This window comes from Prionailurus bengalensis, chromosome E4 (genome assembly GCF_016509475.1).
Source record: "Prionailurus bengalensis isolate Pbe53 chromosome E4, Fcat_Pben_1.1_paternal_pri, whole genome shotgun sequence".
NCBI lineage: Eukaryota > Metazoa > Chordata > Mammalia > Carnivora > Felidae > Prionailurus > Prionailurus bengalensis.
The window spans coordinates 18,078,540-18,095,117 of NC_057360.1; the positions used below are offsets into that span (position 1 = coordinate 18,078,540).

The 16,578-nt window shown below is 42.9% G+C and overlaps 1 pseudogene; it reads right to left on the reverse strand.

The window, feature by feature from the left end:
- Positions 1 to 10,576: 10,576 nt before the first annotated feature.
- The window catches only part of LOC122475898, a 50,398-nt pseudogene continuing 44,396 nt past the window's right edge, over positions 10,577 to 16,578 (reverse strand).

Below are 16,578 nucleotides of genomic sequence, written 5' to 3' on the forward strand. Positions count from 1 at the left end.
ATCATGTTTAGCCTTTAAGGGCAGCTCCAACAAGAAGCCCTCTCAATCCCATCTAACTGCTCTCAAGAAAATAAATCAATTCTGTGTGAGAAAGATAGTTTTTTTAAAAATTTAATTAAAAAAATTTACATTCAAGTTAGTTAGGATATAGTGCAACAGTGATTTCAGGAGTAGATTCCTTAGTGCCTCTTACCCATTTAGCCCATCCCCCCCTCCCACAACCCCTCCAGTAACCCTCAGTTTGTTCTCCATATTTATGAGTCTTTTATGCTTTGTCCCCCTCCCTGTGTTTATATTATTTTCATTTCCCTTGCCTTATGTTCATCTGTTTTGTCTCTTAAAGTCCTCATAGGAGTGAAGTCCTATGATATTTGTCTTTCTCTGACTGACTAATTTCACTTAGCATAATGCCCTCCAGTTCCATCCATTCTATCCATGTAGTTGCAAATGGCAAGATTTCATTCTTTTTGATTGCCGAGTGATACTCCGGTGTGTGTGTGTGTGTGTGTGTGTGTGTGTGTGTGTGTGTGTGTATACACCACATCTTCTTCATCCATTCATCCACCGATGGACATTTGGGCTCTTTCCATATTTGGCTATTGTTGATAGTGCTGCTATAAACATGGGGGTGCATATGTCCCTTCAAAACAACACACCTGTATCCCTTGGATAAATACCTAGTAGTGCAGTTGTTGGGCCGTAGGGTAGTTCTATTTTTAGTTTTTTGAGGAAACTCCATACTGTTTTCCAGAGTGGCTGCACCAGCTTGCATCCCCACCAACCATGCAAAAGAGATCCTCTCTCTATGCATTCTTGCCAACATCTTTTGTTGCCTGAGTTGTTAATGTTAGCCATTCTGACAGGTGTCAGGTGGTATCTCATTGTGGTTTTGGTTTGTATTTCCCAGATGATGAGTGATGTTGAGCATTTTTTCATGTGACGGTTGGCCATCTGGTTGTCTTCTTTGGAGAAATGTCTATTCATGTCTTTTGCCCATTTATTCACTGGATTATTTGTTTTTTGGGTGTTGAGTTTGATAAGTTCTTTATAGATTTTGGCTACTAACCCTTTATCTGATATGTCTTTTGCAAATATCTTTTCCCATTCTGTCAGTTGCCTTTCAGTTTTGCTGATTGTTACCTTCGCTGTGCAGAAGCTTTTTATTTTGATGAGGTCCCAATAATTCATTTTTGCTTTTTTTTCCCTTGCCTCCGGAGATGTGTTGAGTAAGAAGTTGCTGCGGCCAAGATTAAAGAGGTTTTTGCCTGCTTTCTCCTTGAGGGTTTTGATGGCTTCCTGTCTTACATTTAGGTCTTTCATCCATTTTGAGTTTATTTTGTGTATGGTGTAAGAAAGTGGTCCAGGTTCATTCTTCTGCATGTCGCTGTCCAGTTTTCCCAGTACCACTTGCTGAAGAGTCTGTCTTTATTCCATTGGATTTTCTTTCCTGCTTTGTCAAAGATTAGTTGGCCATACGTTTGTGCGTCCATTTCTGGGTTTTCTATTCTGTTCCATTGATCTGAGTGTCTGTTCTTGTGACAGTATCATACTGTCTTGATGATTACAACTTTGTAGTATAGCTTGAAGTCCGGGAATGTGATGCCTCCTGCTTTGATTTTGTTTTTCAGGATTGCTTTGGCTATTCAGGGTCTTTTCTGGTTTCATACAAATTTTAGTATTGTTTGTTCTAGCTCTGTGAAGAATGCTGGTGTTACTTTGATAGGGATTGCATTGAATATGTAGATTGCTTTGGGTAGTATCGACATTTTAACAATATTTGTTCGTCCTATCCAGGAGCATGGAATCTTTTTCCATTTTTTTGGTGTCTTCTTCAATTTCTTTCATAAGATTTCTATAGTTTTCAGTGTATAGATTTTTCACCTCTTTGGTTAGATTTATTCCTAGGTATTTTATGGTTTTTGGTTCAATTGTAAATGGCATTGATTCCTTGATTTCTCTTTCTGTTGCTTCATTGTTGGTGTATAGGAATGCAACCGATTTCTGCATTGATTTTTATATCCTGTAACTTTGCTAAATTCATGAATCAGTTCTGGCTGTTTTTTTGGTGGAATCTTTAGGGTTTTCCATACAGAGTATCATGTCATTTGTGAAGAGTGAAAGTTTGACCTCCTCCTGGGTGATTTGGATGCCTTTTATTTCTTTGTGTTGTCTGAATGCAGAGGCTAGGACTTCCCATACTATGTTGAGTAACAGTGACAAGAGTGGACATCCCTGTCTTGTGCCTGATCTTAGGGGGGAAAGGTCTCAGTTTTTCCCCATTGAGGATGCTATTAGCATTGGGTTGTTCATATATGGCTTTTATGAACTCGAGGCATCATCCTTCTGTCTCTACTTTATTGAGGGTTTTTTATAAAGAAAGGATGATATATTTTGTCAAATGCTTTCTGTGCATCTGTTGAGAGGATCATATGGTTCTTGTCCTTTTCTTTTATTGATGTGATGAATCACTTTAATTGTTTTGTGGATATTGAACCAGCCCTGCATTTCAGGTATAAATCCTACTTGGTTGTGGTGAATCATTTTTTTAATGTATTGTTGGAGCTGGTTGGGTAATATCTTGTTGAGGATTTTTGCATCTGTGTTCATCAGGGAAATTAGTCTGTAGTTCTCCTTTTTAGTGGGGTCTCTGTCTGGTTTTGGAATCAAGGTAATGCCGGCTTCATAGAATGAGTTTGGAAGTTTTCCTTCCATTTCTATTTTTTGGAACAGCTTCAAGAGAATGGGTGTTAACTCTTCCTTAAATGTTTGGTAGAATCCCCTGGAAAGCCATCTGGCCCTGGACTCTTGTTTTTTTGGAAGAAGAAACACAGTTTTTGATTCCTTTATTCCTATCATCAAAATCTACCCCTCCACTACCACTTCCTCTCAGAATGGTGGCCCCTTGTACTTGTTTCCCATGACCTTGGTGCATGCCAGTGCTTCCCTTTGAGAGCAAAGAGTTGGGGAATGTGAGTCCAAATTCTAAAATTTTGGGGGTGCCTGGGTGGCTCAGTTGGTTAAGTGTCTGACTTCAGCTCAGGTCATAATCTTGCGGTTCGTGAGTTCGAGCCCCACCTTGGGCTCTGTGCTGACAGCTTAGAGCCTGGAACCAGCCTCAGATTCTGTGTTTCCCTTTAAAGAAATAAAGAAATAAATATTAAAAAAATTTTTAAATTTATACTTTAAAAAATATGTTTATTATTATTATTTTTTTTTGAGGGAGAGCAGGGGAGGTCAGGGAGAGGGGGAGACATGGTATCTGAAGAAGGTTCCAGGCTCTGAGCTGTCAGCACAGGGCCCAATGTGGGGCTTGAACTCACGAACCATGAGGTCATGACCTGAGCCAAAGTCGGGCGCTTAATCAGCTGAGCTCCTGTGAGTCTGAATTTTAAAATAATGGCTTTCAAGCATTTTTATTTGTGATCTACAGTAAGGAAAAGAAATGCATTTTATATTGTGATTCATTACAAACATAGATACCTAAAAAAAGTTATGTGTAACACTATTAACTCTTACTATATGCATACACTCCATTCTCTATACCCTTCTGTTTAATTAAAATAGACTCGCTTAGGGGCGCCTGGGTGGCACAGTCGGTTGGGCGTCCGACTTCAGCCAGGTCACGATCTCGCGGTCCGGGAGTTCGAGCCCCGCGTCAGGCTCTGGGCTGATGGCTCAGAGCCTGGAGCCTGTTTCCGATTCTGTGTCTCCCTCTCTCTCTGCCCCTCCCCCGTTCATGCTCTGTCTCTCTCTGTCCCAAAAATAAAAATAAAAACGTTGAAAAAAAAATTTAAAAAAATAAAATAGACTCGCTTAGATCTGCAAAGTTGTTTTTGTGACCCACCAAGGGGGCTCAACCCAATTTTTTTTTGGAAAAAAAAAACTGCTCTAAGGGTCTCCAGACATATGCCTGAAATAGTGGTGTAGAGAGCATGAACACTGGAGAATTTAAACTTGTCACAGATTGTCGGCCTAGTTATCTGCTCTTACAGACATGGGACAATTATGCGGATGTAATACGTATTTGTTATAGCATATAGGCAATGCCTAACTCAGCATATCTAGGAACTGCTGGCATGCTAGCCTTGGCTGGGAGCAATGGCTGAATATTCTGAGGGGGTTCTGCTACTGGAAAGACCGTAAAGGAAGAGGCACATGGCAGACTGCAGGGCATGAGCCATCAAAGGCACTTCATTTTCAACAAGAAGAGATTGAGATATCTTTGTTAAGAATCCGTATTGATTTCAAAAATCATTCCAATGGACTATATTCTGATATGACAGATTCCTTTTAAAAATCGTTTGACTGTCATATGTAAGATGAATCATTAAATTGTCCTCCTGATGAAACCAGGATTACACTATATTGATTATACTATATTGGCTAACTAGAATTTAAATAAAAATTTGAAATGAGCAAAAAAATCCTTATGTATTAATTATAGCAATTATAAATAGAATGAAGACATAGAAATCTCCTATAAATACTAACACCTTTTAAAAAAAATTGAAAAATAAAAATAGTTTGAATGTAAGTAGGAGTAAAGGCTAATAGTTAAGATCTCAGGCTCAGGAATCAGGTAAACTTTGATTTGGTCCCTGGCTCTACCACTGAGCTTTGTGTTCTTGGGCAAGTTACTTAACCTCTTTGAGTTTCAATTGCTTCATCAGTAAAATGGGGAGAAAAGTAGAATCTGCCTACCAGTAGGGATATTATGAGGATTAAATGAAAGAACATAAAGTGTTCAGCAGGGTGCACGGTGCAGCAGTAATCATAGTCCAGTGACATTATTTGCCTCCCATCAAATGCCAGATGTAGATTCAGTAGTGGATTTGTTTTTACTGCAGTTAGAACGTGTGGACCTCAGTTTGAGGATGTGTGGACAGTGACCTATCTAAGCTATCAGCATTATGCCATAATATTCTTGAGCAATTGGTCAGGCAGGACAGAGTGGCCAGCAAGACTTGCTTCTCCATGCTCAGGCTGTCAATCCTGGGTTCAAAGATAGGGGGCAGTCTTGAATCCCTGATGAAGCTTCTCCATCTATTTATATCACAGTCTATCAATATCTATCACAGTCTATATATCTCCATCTGTTTATAGCACAGGAGTTAAAACTTTGCTGTCTGCTTGGTGCAGCTGAACCAAGGTGGATGGAGATGGGGTCTAAGTAATATAGGGCCTTGAGGGCAGACTAGCTACTTCGGTGTCTCCACATTAATCAACCAATGAGGACATTTTCTCCACTGGAACTTGACAAGAATTCTACTCGACAAACATTTAGGGGACATCAGTAATTATTATAGTAATAATATTAGCAACACATCTTTAGCACTTCCTGTGTGTTCTAGAAATCTTTACATATATTACCTCATTCAATGAGCACACAATGAAGATGAGGAAACTAAGACATGGAGAGGTGAAGTTATTTTTCCAAGGCTACCCAGGAAGTAAATGGAAGCACAGAACCAGAATCTGTGAGAACAGACAGCAACAGCATTTAGAGCCGTCTCTTTTGGCTGGTTTTGGGTTTTTGCTGTTTCTTGGTTATGGTGAATGATGATGAGGGATAGCAGCTCTTAAGTGCTCAGCAGAATCGTTAACAACAACAAATAGGGAAGTAGTGATTCTTTGACCTTTACAGTGATGAGACAATCATACAGCTCCCTCTGTACATGCCAGAGAAACAAGCAGCTGTCCCCAAGAAATAACACCCCTTGACTTGGCTCTTGCCAGATGGGGAGAAGTGTGAGAGAGAAGGCAGTGTGGTTCAAGGTTTGAGGCTCCAAGGACCCTCAGGGATTCCTGTAGGTGTTTGCTGGGTAACTGTAGAGCGGGCTGACTTAGAAATGTCATGAACAAGGGAGTGTCCTCTTATGGCCTCCCCATTCCTTGTACTTTTCTTGTCATTGCTGGTCAACCTGTGTTATTTAGTACCTGAGAAGGTTCAGGCTTCTCTAGAGAGAATCCGAATACCTTGCTCTCTGCATTGCATCTAGGAGCTTTCCTTTTTCAAGCGTTGGGCTCAGGAAACCTCTTCATGCAAGATAAAACACAGTGACCTGATTTGTGAAATTGACTGCTAGTGCCGTATTCCCCAAATTTACAGCACATCACCCTTAAAGCACAGAAAGTCTAAACAAATTTATTTTCTCAAGCCTGGATTTGAAGAATTGGCCTTCAGAAGAGAAATACACAGGGAAGTGCCCGTGGCTAGGGGCCTCTCTCAGCCTTCCCCTGGCCACAAGGTAGGGTTTCCAGCTGACTGACAGCCTTTGAGGCCTCATGTGGAACACTGCTGCTCATTTCGTCTTGCTGGAGAGAAGCCAGCTGGTGGGAGAAGGGGTGTGTGTGTGGGGGAGCAGCCCTTTCCCCCCACAGTCCTGCTGCTCCCACCTACCTCTCTCTACCACGCCTGGAACTGGGCCTCCTCAGTCCTCAGCTGGGCTTGGCAGTGCTGCTCTGGGCACCAGTCTCCAAGAAGTCTCTCTGCCTCCCCAGCAAGTGGGGCACCCGAAAGGGTGGTGCTGGATAAGTCTCAGTAACACAGACCAGCCCGGGGAGAAGGCTGCTCCATGGGTTTTGGGCGGGCTGACCTGGAATGAGTTGGCAGGCTGTATTCCAGTCTTGAGGGACAGGTACCCACATCAGGAAACCACCATCCTAACTGGCCCCTTTTTTGGCAGTCTGAACTGAGAGGCTAAGAAGGGAAAAGGAGAATGTAGAATTCCACCCCACCTTAAGGGCAGGCATGTGGCTGCTGGGGAGTGGAGGTGGGCAGGCCTGAAGGGCCAGGTGGGGAAGGGGACAGGCGCGAGTCATTGTGTAGCACATGGGCCGTCTGCTGGGCAAGGTCTGTCTTTGTAGATGCTCATCCTGTACCTCTTCCTACACTCAGGAGGGGCACCCAAATGCGACAGAGAATGGATGAAGGAAAATATTTTCTTTCTCCAGCAGTAATTTCCTTCCATGACACTGGTTAGGACCTCCCCCTCTCCCTCTCCCCAGCCCTCCCTCTGGCTCTCGCCAGGAAGGAAAATCCTGCGTACACACCTGGAAGCATAGACCAGACGAAAACACTAAAGCCAGTCACCCGACTGTGCACACATTCTCCAGCTTCCCAGGGAAGCCACGCTGAAATGTCTCTCCTGGACCTACCTGTGACTGCGTGTGGGAGAGCGCTCCTTCACGTCCCCTACCTGCACCTACACACCTCTGAGGTGCCTTTTTGTTATCTCCCTCTGCCCTTGGCCCACCCACCACCATTCATCCTGTTAATGCGGCAGGATGGCAAAAGGGCGGAGGCTTTCTGAAAATAAGTCTGAACCCAAAGTGACGAAGGGGGAAGAGAAGCTTTCTGAATATTGGATTAAGACTGGCTCCAAGAATATTGATATTCCCATAAGAAAGCCGTTAGCTTGCCCACTACTTTAGATCCCCATGAATATTTCATTGGTTGATTTAAGCTCTGAGATTTGAAAACACACAGACACAGACAAAGCACCTTGTCGGCAACAGGACCCTCATGCCATCCTCCTGAGCCTGGGCCTCAGACACAGCTCTGGGACGGTGCCATGTGGCAGCTTTGAGACAGAGTTATCCATCCACCTAACGGGACAAGCATCTATCTAAATTTATATCTAACCAGGGTCATCTCCTAGTGTGGTCAGAGCAAGGTTTCCAGAAGACAAAGAGTGGTTTAACACACATTTGTGACTCACTGAGGAAGCTGACTTCCTCAGCTACCCATTGCTGAGGGGGGACCAGTTGTCAAATTAGCTTATTGTCTGCAGCTGAGTTAATGAAGGGAGCAAATCAGTTCTAGCACTTGGGGGTAAAGGAAAAATTGAGGCTGTGATTTATATTGCTCTGACCCTGGACAAGAATGGATGTTCATAAAAGGATAGGTATCTTCAAAAAAAGGATAGATTTCTACATATTTCCAATTAATTTCAAAATAAAGAGTTTTTTCCTAGTTCCCTTGGTCAAAATGCCTTGCCGCTGTAATACTCGGAAATTCTCCTTTCTTCACTGTAACCAATTCTCATGCCACAGGGGAAAAAGAGAGCAACCATTCAACACAATTTAGAAAAATCTTTCAGTCACACCGAAATCTACTAGAAAGAAATCTTTTTCTTCTTGAAGCTCAATAATGGCAGCCATGAGTGATGCTGCATTCATTAGAATGGAGTTTGATACAATGGAAAGAGCTGTTGTTTAGAGTAAGAAGACGTGGTGGATAGATTCAGCTTGGCCACAGAGACTTTGGGCAAGTCACTTCACCCATCAGTTGTTTTCTACCCTACGATCACTGATTAAATGTTATTATTTTTCTTGTCACTCTTTTGATTGTAAGTGAAGAAAATTAAAATCTAATTGTCATGAACAGAGAAAAAGGAGTTTATCATTTCACGTAACTAGAAAGCCTAGGGGTGGTTTCAGGCTAACAAAGATCCAAGGGCTCACGCGGATGGCATCAGAATTTGGTTTTTCTGCTCTTCTTTCTCTGTTGGCTCTGTTTTCAGGCTGGCTCTATGATTTGGGCAGCATGGTGACTACCAGCATCTCTGGACTTAGAGCCCGTCTTTTCAGCTTCGTGTCCAGTGGGAAAAGGATTCCTATTTCCTGGAAGCTCAGGTCGTGATGTGTCTTGGGTACAAATCTCATTGGATCAACCTGGGTTATATATTTATTTATCCAGTCATTGCAACCAAGAGGTCAAGCCTACTCAAAGCATGTGTCATGAGAGAGGAGAATGGATGGCTTCTCAAGGAAAATCAGAGCACTGGTACTATGAACTGGGGGGAAGGTGCCAGGCAGGTAAAACTTACATATACTATTTTCGAGGTTACCAAATGTCCTCCATGTTGTTGAGTCCCCTAGTCAATTCTCTTTCCTCCTCTTACATGATAATCAGCACTGTTTGACATACCGGATCACTCCTGCTTTCTTACAGTGTTTTCTTCGCTTGGATTCCAGGTCCTACCTATCTCTGCAGGAGTCCTTCACTGACTGCTCCTTTGCTGGTTCTGTTTTCTCTCCCTGATTGTATCAGTCAAGACTTAGAAACCACACCAGTGATTTGAACATAAAAAAATATAGTGCAAAGAGTTATTTTGGATTTTTTAAATTTTATTCATTTTGAGAGACAGAGAGAGGAGGGACAGAGAGAGAGGGTGAGAGAGAATCCCATGCAGCTCCACACTACCAGTGGGGCTTGAACTCATGAGCTGTGAGGTCATGACCTGAGCTGAAATCAAGAGTTGGAGGCCTAACTCACTAAGCTATGCAGGCACCCCAGTAATTATTTTGTATTGATACATTGTTTTGTGCACTAGTAAAAAGTGGGCTAGAGAGGGAGTAAAACAGGACTCTAGGGGATAAACAAGGTACAATCTAGTAGGAATACTTAGACAGGTACAGACACATCTACAGTACAAGGTAGAATGTGATACATACTACATATTGAATGTAGGGAATCGGGAAAGACTTCATGGAGGAGGTAGTATTTGAGTAGTGTCTTAATTCTCCTGGATGGACAGCAAATGGAAAGCTTTCAAATGGAGGAGCCATCATAAGCAAAGGCCTAGGAGTGGGAAAGCACAGAGTATGTTTTGAAATGAGTGAACAGTCCATTTTGGGTGTCTCTGTGAGTAGGGGGAGTAGCAGTGGGAGAGGAGAGTGGAAAGACACATCGGGACTAGGTTGTAGTTGGCCTTGTATATCAGGATAAGGAGAGTGTACTTTGAGAGCCACTGAGGGAGAGTGTACTTTGAGAGCCATTGAGGGCTTTTGAAGACGGAGGCTCTAGATGACTTGATCATGTTTATGGTAAAGGAAAAGGGGCTAAGATGGGGTGCGAGGATAGATTGGAGAAAGAAGTAATACTTGAAGTGGAACCAAGTCTAGAGAAGGTGAAAGGGGATGAGATCAAACACCAGGAGGAAATGGCCAAAAGACCTTTCACAGATCCTAAGGAGGAGAGATCCAAAAAATCTACCCCCCTCCCTAGATAATTTGGTATCAACCATTTAAAGACATGCCTCGGAAAATACGGATGTAGATAATCATTGAGAATCCGCAAAACAAGCAATTTTAAAACGTGGTCCTCAAAGTTAACAGTGTCTGGGTTTTCCGGCCAAGGCCATCTTTTTTTTTTTTTTTTTTTTAATTTTTTTTTTCAACATTTATTTATTTTTGGGACAGAGAGAGACAGAGCATGAATGGGGGAGGGGCAGAGAGAGAGGGAGACACAGAATCGGAAACAGGCTCCAGGCTCTGAGCCATCAGCCCAGAGCCCGACGCAGGGCTCGAACTCACGGACCGCGAGATCATGACCTGGCTGAAGTCGGACGCTTAACCGACTGCGCCACCCAGGCGCCCCACCGGCCAAGGCCATCTTGATCAAAGTCCATTTTATACCCATAGTCTAACATGTATCCCTTTGAAAACACGCTCCAGCTCCAGCTCCAGCTCCAGCTCCAGCTCCAGCTCCAGCTCCAGCAGCATTCAGAAAACCGGCAGTTTCCAAACCTCCGTATCTGCCCCCAAGGTTGCCTTATTGGCCAAGGAGTCTTCACTCTTGGAAGAGGTGATGCCCAGCTGCTGTCCTCTGCTGATCCACATGGACCTTGGCTACTATGGCCACGTAGTCAGAATCTAATTGGAGAGCGAGTTAGTGAGTTTCCAAAGCAAAAGTTTTAAACCATGACTAGCAATCCAAGTATGAGAAATCCTAGTGGAAAGCCCTGGGAGCTTTTATTCTTATTTTAAATATTTATTACTTCTTCCAGTCCCTGTAACCCTGGTTTTGGACAAGGCACACTGAAACATAAAGGGGTAGGCAAGCCAAATGAGTGGCCGGGGCTGGGGTCAGTAGTCACAGCAAAAACACAGACTATTCCACACACCGCCAATCAGGCTGCTTAGGCTGGGATGGTCCCCCAGGAATTCGTTGTTTTTCCTCAAATAAACATTGATTGAGTGTGAGTATGTTCATGGTCCTTGCTCAGACCCAGTGGGGCCAAAGATCAATAGAAGATAGTTCCTTTTTGAAAGAGGCTCAGAATCAAGGAGGGGTCAGATATATGCATAACTAACACAAAAGAGACAATAAAAGGGACAGGAGGGAGTAAAAAGAAGGGTACTCGGGTTAAGAATGATGGTATCTAGGCTCTGGGTTCCAAACTGAAATGCTAGTGTTAAGAGGACACGTCAAAATCCAACTCAAGCAATGAGGTTGATGTGAGAATCCTATCCAGGATTTTATCAGATGAATGGGAAAAATGGAGAGGCCTGCTTTCCATCCTGTTTTGAGGATAAGCATCGAAAGTATCTTTGAAGATATTAAACCTTCATGTTACTATTCTATTTCCCCTTTGTGCGATGCTGTTCTTTCTCCAGATGTCCTGTGTGGCTAGAAAATAGGCCCAGGTCTTTCTCATTCTCCAGGGTAACTAAACTTCTATAGGCATCTTTTTTTTTGTTTTTGAAAATAAGAATAAATGGTAGAGTTGGTTGAGTCATAGGCTATTGCTTCTCAAGGATGCTCTAACTTTATCCTATAATATACAAATCAAAATGTGAAGTATAATGAGGGTCGGATATATGAATATATCTACATCAATATACACACAGGGATATATATTCGGTTTATATGATATATACAATTAACTTGGAAATAAATACAGAGGAAAAACGTGGCTAAAATATGGGAAATAGGGTTGAAATCCATCTGGAAACAGGGCTTTGGGGTAGAGGACTTAAAGGAGTGACTTTGAAACTGGATTTGGCTATGAGTGTTTGCCCCCAAGTAGGCGCATGGCCTGGGACCAAGACCCCGAATCTCTGATGTTGTTTCCTCACCTGAATAACTGGGATGATAAAACTATCTACTTTATATATGTATTTGATATGTAAAGTACCTAGCATGGTGCAAGACCCGTAGAAAGCACTTGGTAAATACTACCAATTATCTATATTCTTTTGTGGATGGAACATGGTCGTTCAGACGTGGTGTGAAGGAAGCCCAGTGCGGCTCCCGTCTACTTGATACAGGGAGACCCAAAGATTCAGCTCTTCCGTCCTCATCCTTCCTTTTGTCCTTCCCTCACCTTCTCCTGCCCCTCCCCTCTCCATCAGGACCCCGTGTGGATTGTGATAGGGTGTGGGAAGCACTGAGGTGGGAGTCAGGATGCCAGGTTCTAGTTTTCATACTGCCACTGACAAATTCTCAAACTCTGGACAAGTATTTTCACTTCTCTGGATCTTGGTACCCTCATCTGTATAGTGAGGTTGGCCACATGCTGTCTAGTGCCATGTTTCTCAAAGTATGGATCACCAGCCACATTTACATGGTGACTCAGTATGCACACACACAAACAAACCTCCACTCTCATGAATGTAACTGAAACATAAGTTTTACAAAACAATAGTTACCATTACTGTGGATAATATACTCTGATTTTTTTTTTATTCTGCTATGTTCTATATCATTAAACAATTGATATTGTGTCCAAGCTGATTGATTTCAAGACCAGCAGTGGTTGTGATTGGAGTGTTAGCATGCTCTTTATATACGGGTTCTAATTAGATGCTTCCCAAGTGCTATAGTTTCCAGAGGTTTGAGTCAAATACCTTTTCTGCATTCTTCATAAAAAGTAGCCCTTATCCAGAAACAACAATCCAAACAATGCTTGGAGATATTACCATATTGGTCCTCTTGGGTCTCAGGAGAGGCTGGTGACATATCCTAGTTGGTAGGTAAATGCCTAAAACCCATGGAGGTTGTACATCTTTTGGGGTCCCGTGGCATCCCCTGTAGATTTGGGGTGAGCTCTCTGACTCCGTAATCCTTTGTGTCTACTCTCCCTGCAGAAGGCCAGATCAATGTAGGCTTATTTGCTTTGTAGTCTAGGTTTACTGAATCTCCTTTCAATGGATTTCTTTTTTCTTTTTAGTGCAGAGAAATGAAAGGCTTGAAAAATTGGTGAAACCTCAGGTCCAGTGGCGACCCCCTGAAATTTGAACTTTATTTTATTAATTTTTTTGAAATTTGAACTTTATATTGATCATGGCATTTATAGCGATATACGGTACTTACTAGCTTATAGAATTGTGTCCCCACTGAACTATAAATTCCTTAACAGCCAGGATTGATTTTTATTCAGCTATATTTATCTCTAGATCATATCAAAGTGCCTAGCATATAGTATTTCTATTTATAGTCAATAAATAGTTGACAAATTGGCTTACTTGAATTTGTGAAACAATTTCAGATAGGGGTGCCTTTTTCCTGACCTCATTCTATTCTAGCTAGAGCAGACTCTAGGAAAAGAGGATCTTTGTCATCAGAACATGTGCTGCTCGGGCTGTATTACTTAAGGGTAAGTTCTCTGGAAGTTCAGGGAAGAGGCGAAGTTTCTTTTAGGTGTCCTTTTCTTTTTTCTTTGGTTCCTTTTTTCCACTAATGACAGGCCTCTCTTCTGTTGAGGCCCTAGGACCCCTCTGGTCTATCTTCTATATCTGAAAGGAATTGACAAACTTTGCCCTATGGTGAATGTATTATTCTTTCCAGGGGCATTTAATAAAAACAAAAAGCACCAGTTCAAAGGAATTGTACACTTTTAGTGTTGGATCTTCAGTTATCGGTTAGCCTGATAAAGAAGTGTTTTGGGATAGGAAAGTAGGCTGGGGGAAGTGGGAAGGGTCTTTGTGTTATGCCGAAACCCCATATCAAAAATGGTTGTCCTGGGGCGCCTGGGTGGCGCAGTCGGTTAAGCGTCCGACTTCAGCCAGGTCACGACCTTGCGGTCCGTGAGTTCGAGCCCCGCGTCAGGCTCTGGGCTGATGGCTCAGAGCCTGGAGCCTGTTTCCGATTCTGTGTCTCCCTCTCTCTCTGCCCCTCCCCCATTCATGCTTTGTCTCTCTCTGTCCCAAAAATAAAAAAAAAATAAAAAAAAAAAACTTAAAAAAAAAATGGTTGTCCTTTCTGTTAGTGTAAAACCATCCCAGATCATATTTTGCGATGCAGATGTAGAATCATAAACCAGGAGATCTGTTGTCTGTTTGGCCTACGTTGGTCCTTGGTTATACATTGCTATGCATTTTCTTCCAAATATTTCATGTGTGTTTATTTTCTGCCCCCAGGGGTGCAAAGTCCATTAGTCCATGCAGATTGCTTGGGGCTTATGTTTGTCTGAAGTGACAGAGGCTCAAAGTAGCCACTACAGGCATCAGGAATTAGCGGGCTCTGTCATGGCTCAGTATTTCTTAGGGCCCTGCATTTTGATGGAGGATAGGAAGGTTCAAAGGACTCAGACCACCTGACTGTCCCACCTTATTGTCACTCCACAGCTTTGATAGGAGTCCCAGGGTCTGTCTGAACTGGAAGATTCCCAACATCCCCCAAATAAGGATTGTTTTATTGTTGTTACCATGCATCTTAGGCCAAACTAGAGACTATCCTACTTACTGCAAAATGTCTGGTGACCAGATACTAGTCTCCCCAGCCTGATCACAAGTACTGGCTCTGCCTGTGGACTCACAAGGGCTGGGCCCCTACTGGCTTTGCAGCCTGAAGGAGAAAAAATGAGAATCTCTTCCATAACCTTATCAAAGGCTGTGAATTTTGAGGAGTTAAGGTAACTTTATTCCTTGATTAGACATTTACTACATGCTAGGTGTCTCTATAGAAAGGCTAGAAACTAAAATAAAATGTGGAGGGATAGGGACATCTGGGTGGCTCAGTTGGTTAAGCATCTGACTCTTGATATTGGCTCATTCCTGATCACATGGTCATGAGATCAAGCCCCATGTTGGGCCCTGTGCTGAGAGGGAAGCCTGCTTGGGATTTTCTTTCTCCATCTCTCTGTGCCCCTTCCCACTCATTCTCTCTCTCTCAAAATGAATAGATAAACATTAAAAAAAATAATGGAGGGATAGTCCCTGCGCTCAAGGGGCTGATGGTCTAAGGGGGCCAGAGGGAATAGAACTATGAGGATAACTATGCCCTACACTATCTGTGTAGATTCAGTGCTATGGGAGTCCTGAAGTAGAAAAGGCTAGTTTTGCTTGGGGGAGGAGTGGGGAGCTACTTTCACAGATAAGGTGACCACTGGGCTGGGCTTGAATGCAAGTGTGGAGTTAGGGGAGGGAGGGAGGAAGACATCTGCATGAATAGAAACATAGAGTTATGATCATGTTTGGGAAATACCAAGGCTTGGTGTAGCTTTAGCATGGGATGAACAGAGTAGGGGGAATGATGGAAAATGAAGTAAAAAATGTAGGTAGAGCCAGATGTGACAGGTGATGAATGTCAAAGGAAGTTATTTGAATTGATAAAAAGTGGACTTGGGAAAAATCAAGGTTGTTGCTTTTTAAATAAATACTAAAGATCAACATATCAGAAGATCAGTATTGTTATTATTTCTATTTACTTAAAGTCATTTCTAAAAAAATGTCACAGTGGTTATGTATTTTGCTTCCATTAACGTCATTCTGTTTCGGGAAATGCACATATTCCCAAACTTTTGCTCACGGCACTTTGACTCTGGTTTCATCTGATCTTACTGAAGCAGGAAAGTAAGACAAGAGAGATGAAATGATTTAGCAAAGGCCACGTGAGAAAGTGGCAGAACCGGAACATGAGCTGAGGCCTTCCATCCCTATGTCTGGCACTTGTCAAATGTAGCAGACCCCAGGCTCTTCTGTTCTTGGCAGGTGTGTGGGTGGATGCCCACAGGATGCTCTTGAACATGGAGCGTGGACCCTGAGTCACAATGCCAGTGGGTCAAATGCATGAGATGGGAAATAGCAGGACGTGAGACTTGAGGATGAGAGATGTCTGTAAAAGTAGTAGAGTCAGTGGTGCTTACGGGGCAGGGGCGGTCGAGTCCCGCACTGTGGGTCTCACTGGGTGCTTTGCACGGGTCATGCTTAGGTGGCCGGAGAGCTGGCTTGGACTCGCTCTTTCTCCTCCTTTCCCTGCTCTCTCTCAGCTCAGACAGAGTATATGTCTCTTCATCAGCACTGCAGTGTCTCCAGTGAGAGTCAGGAGCATCTTCTCCTTGTTTCCAGAATATAAAACAAAAGTCATCATCTTGATGACCATAATGATGTGATATCCTGAGACTCAGGGAAGTGAAATAAGTTATCTCAAGTTGTATAGTTGATCAGTGGCAGAGCTAAATTTGGGTCCTAGTCTCTATGACTCCCAAAGTCTGGTCATAACCATTACCCTTCTGCGTAGCCTAAAGGTGCTACCAGATCAGTGCTACCCCTGACTGATCTGGGGCTCTAGCCCACACCCCACATGATGTTGGTAGCTTCTTAGAAGAGTGTGGGGGTAGGCTGGGGTTGGTAATATGGCTGCTTTCATGTTGAAGTGCTGTACAAAATTGAAGGTCAGCTAGCTTGGACATTTCGATGATGATGATGACGATGACGATGACGATGAAGTAATCAAAACAAGGTCATAATGTGGTTTTGGTTTTATGGTTTTGAAGCATTTTCATATCCATACTCTCATTTAGAACTGCTGGGTATTAAAGTTAAGGAAACTCATTGAGGGTTAAGTAG